The sequence below is a fragment of the Opisthorchis viverrini genome (genome assembly GCF_000715545.1).
Source record: "Opisthorchis viverrini unplaced genomic scaffold opera_v5_711, whole genome shotgun sequence".
Taxonomy (NCBI): domain Eukaryota; kingdom Metazoa; phylum Platyhelminthes; class Trematoda; order Opisthorchiida; family Opisthorchiidae; genus Opisthorchis; species Opisthorchis viverrini.
This window is the reverse complement of record NW_008752359.1, coordinates 72,014-76,362: the sequence shown is the minus strand read 5'-3', so window position 1 is coordinate 76,362 and position 4,349 is coordinate 72,014.

Sequence of the window (4,349 nt, the reverse complement as noted above, 5' to 3'; positions counted from 1 at the left end):
CACCAGTCTCACTCAACTTCGTCGTTTCAGAGGTATCAACAACTACTATCGGCGATTCATCCCCCACAGTGCAGATATTTTGAAGCCACTGACAGATTTACTTGGCTCCAAAGAAGAAACTGTCACGTTGCCCCCCGCCGCCATTTCCGCTTTCGACAGAGCCAAGCAAGCTGTATCATACGTTGTGTTGACAACGAAATTCTCCACGTCTATTCTGTACCATTTGTAACATCCGTCCCACTTTTGTGTTTAGTGTGTATATATGAACTGACGTTTGTTTGTCCTTACCACTTCAACCATTTGGCCTTCAGGTCATCCGGCCATTTGTATCTGACTTTGCACGTGTGACTGTCGCACGTGGGAGCCTGTTTGCTCCCTTGCTCTGTACTTTTGTAGTCCAAGCGGACTGGTTGGTTTGGACGCGTATCTATTGTCGAGGTTTGTATAAATTGTGAATTTCCCTTACCCTAATAGTACCGTATAGAAACCCAGCTCCGACTTCGTTTTGCCTACCCGGGTGTTTTGGTATTACGCGTCACTCAAAGATACCGTTCTACCGTTACAGTTACCCTTACGTCGTCTTGCTTGAAGTAAAGACAATGGTGAAGGAAACCGAATCCAAGGACACGGAAACCATTGAAGCTGCAGAGGAAACAATTGCAATGCAGTTTGCTTCGCGCCCTGGTTCTTGTAAGTCACTTTGTGCTCCTAGTGGTAAAAGTAGTGTAGCTTAGAAAGCTTTAAGGATTGCTCAGCTCCAGGAGTATCGGGTTAAGCCGGAGGTCGAGCTCCAGCGGGTTCTCTTAGAGGCACATAGCAAAACTGAATTGGCTAAGATTGAGCTAGAGGCCGATGAAGACTCACAAGATGAAGTCTGTGAACCAGTGTCCCCAAATAAACTATTTGCGGGATACGTGAAACAATGTCAGACAGATGAAAGACCACTAAGATATGCTGATGATATCAGAGGGCCATCCCCAGGGCCAAAACCGGCCATTTCCGTCACTCCAGTGCCAGCCACTATGGACCTAACAAAGTCGTAATCCGTGTCATTACTGGAGGTTCACCCGCCAATTTGAGTTATACATTGAGAGCAAGGTGCAGGATGCCCGTCAAAGGCTACTTTACCTGATCCACTGCTGTCAAGGCGAGGCGAAGGCGGCCATTAAAGAGTGTGTGATGCTCCCGCCGGAATTAGCTTACTCCAGGGCTCGGGAGATCCTGCGTAAATTCTCTGGTCAGTCTCATATTATCGCCCGCTGTCTACTAGAAAGCCTGTTTCGTTTTGCACGACAGACCACTGGAGCAGCCAAGTCCCTGTCGGACTTCCTTATAAAAATGGGCAGTTGTGAAATAGCGCTGACGCAAATGTGTTACGTCTCAGACTTGCACTCACCAGCTGTTGTAGAGAGAATTGTGCGTTCTCTTCCCTCGCCACTGCAGCACAAATGGGCTGAGGTGGCAGATAAGATATCTGTGAGCGGCCGGGATCCAACGTTCACAAACTTGACGGAGCTTGTGAACACGCGCTCCCGTGTTGCAGAGAGTCGGTTTGGGCGACTGGCTCTAGAGGGGAACGTGAGACGCCCACCTGTAACACCGACTTCTACCAACCAAGCCCCTAGACGGGACGGTTTTGCCAGATTCCTAACCAAAATCAGGCCAGATGCAGATGGTCGTCCAAGCGCTTGCGCATTATATTCACAGCCACACCCAATTTCCAGTTGCCAGCGCTCCGTCTATGAAAGTTCCTGATAGATGGAAATGCATAAGGGAGCATAATGCATGCTTTTCCTGTTTAGGAGACTCCCGCACGGCCAAGGATTGCAAGCCATTGGTTTGATGCGGCCAGCCGGGTTGTAGGGGACGACATCATAGTTTGTTACATACATCACAACCCGGAAACGAAGCTTCTACCTCCTCGGAAGCGGAGGGCTTGTGTGCCTTAACTCGAGGTAGTCGGCCTCCGGCGCTCCTAGGAGTTAATCCTGTCAAGCTTGACAGTCCTGCAGGAAAGGTGACAACGTATGCACTTTTAGATACTGGGTCCAACATAACGCTAGTAAAGCGGGACGTTTTGGTGAATAATGGGGTCAGGCTGCTACCCACGTCTATGGCCACTGAAACACTGGGTGGTCCCATGGGATGCACATCGGAAGCTAACGGATATCAGGCTTTTATCAATGGATAAAAGCCAGTCAATAGATATTGACAAGACATTCGCCGTTGACAGCTTATTTATGCGAGCCGTCCCATCTATCAAAGAAGCGGCTCGCAAGTGGCCACACTTTAAGGAAGTCGCCTTCGTCGAACTGACTAAAGACGATGTAGGAATCCTTATTGGTTGTGACGTATCCGAAGCGCACTGGGTCTTCGATCAGCACCTGGGGGGCACATAACAGCCATTTGTTGTAAAAACCTTACTCGGTTGAATACTTCTTGGTCCGATGAAAAACGGGAGGAAGCAGAAGGCCGTCAGTCATTGTATAACCGGGTGTTGTCAGGGTATCCAAGAGAATTTGCAGCGACTGTACAACTCGGAATTCGCAGACAGCTCTGCTGCCTCTCCCTATCCATTATTCCGGCCCTACACTTCCTGTATTTTGAAGTTTTTTGTCTTTCTCACGTTCCAGTCTGGAAGCTCTTTATTATGCCCTCACTTGTATTGTTTTCTTTGCCCGTCACTTTTAAACCTCAACGTTCAGATCTCGTGCCATCTGATATGCTCTCCATAGGACATAAAGAGACCTTGTAATTTTGGATTCCTACCCATGCCACCTCAGGGTGATGGACCCTACTTCATTAATGTTTACTGTTTACGCCACTTTCCCTTTTCCCATTAATCACAAACCCCACCAGTCATGCCTTTATTCTGACTGTAATACTATGATCATGCCCGACAGTATGGTACCCACTAGTTGGGAATAAATCTTATTATTATTATTATTATTATTCAGCATCGAACTCTAGTCTCTATTTAGAGGATCAAGGAGCACTGTTGATAGCAGAGACTGGTGTGGTGCGAGTAAGTGGGCATTATCAGCTGCCGTTCTCATGGAAGGATAACGCAATTACCCTACCCGATAACGTCCAGGTTGCTAGGAAACGTCTAGATAATCTGAAAGCTAGACTGTGCAAGGATCGTGTTTCCCATGGATGCTCCCAAATTCTCATTAAGTTCAAAGCAGTGGTATCTCCCACACAATCTGGTTATCAGCCCAAAAAGCCAGAAAAGATTCGGGTTGTATTTGACTGCACTGCCAAATGTCATGGTGTGTCTCTGAACGATCACCTCTAACCGGACCCTGAGTTAGCCACAAAACTTGTAAATGTTATGCTGGGCTTTCGTTTAGAGCAAGTTGCTGTGGCAGCCGACTTCGAAGAGATGTTGCTACGGGTCAAGGTTGACCCCTGTGGTAGAGGTGCTCTGAAGAGCCTTGTAGCACAGGCTAACCGACGGGAAGGAAATGATGTCATGTGCCCGCTAATCTCTCGGTACTCCTGTTGGATGAAGCTACGGATCGTGGCTTGGTTACTGTGTTGCAGGCTATATCTATTGATTAAGACGGGCAGAGCGAGAACAGGGGTTCTACTTTCCGGTGTTATCAGAGTATCCGAACTCCGCCAAGCACGTAATTGTTTGATGAAGATGGTGCAATCCAGTCACTTTGCGCAAAAGCTGCATCAGATTAGGGCTTCTGTACTGGATGCGAAGCGTTCCAGCTTACGAAAATTGTCACCTGTTTTGATCGGTGGAATTTTGTGCGTGGGAGGCAGACTTAGTTACTCAAACTACAGTCAGTCAGTCAAACAGCCGGCTCTTTTTCCAAACCGACATCCTGTTACTGCCTTAATCATACGTCACTTTCATGAAGTCGAAAGGAACTGTGGAGTAGCGGCCTCTATTTGACAGCGATATTGGATTATCAATGGGACGAGTGCCGTTGACCGAGTGATTGGTGCGTGCTCTTTATGCAGACGCCGGTCCGCACAGCTCGGTAAACAAATGATAGCTCCATCACCGGCAGACAGAGTAGAAGGGGTTCGGTGCCCCTTCGAGTGCGTGGGAGTGGACTACGTTGAACCTTTTAAGACCAAACGCGGCCGTTCACAGGAAAGACGCCACGGCTGTATCTTCAGTTGTCTGAAGACTAGAGCAGTCCATTTGGAAATGGCAGGCAACCTGTCGACTGATGCATTCCTACAATATTTGATGCGCTTCGTTGGTAGACTTGGTAAGCCCACCGATATCTACAGTGATAATGGTACGAATAATACTGAGGGAATTTCGGGATTATATAAAGCTCTGGAGCCCGAGCAAAATATCATAACGGCTTTTGACTATGAAT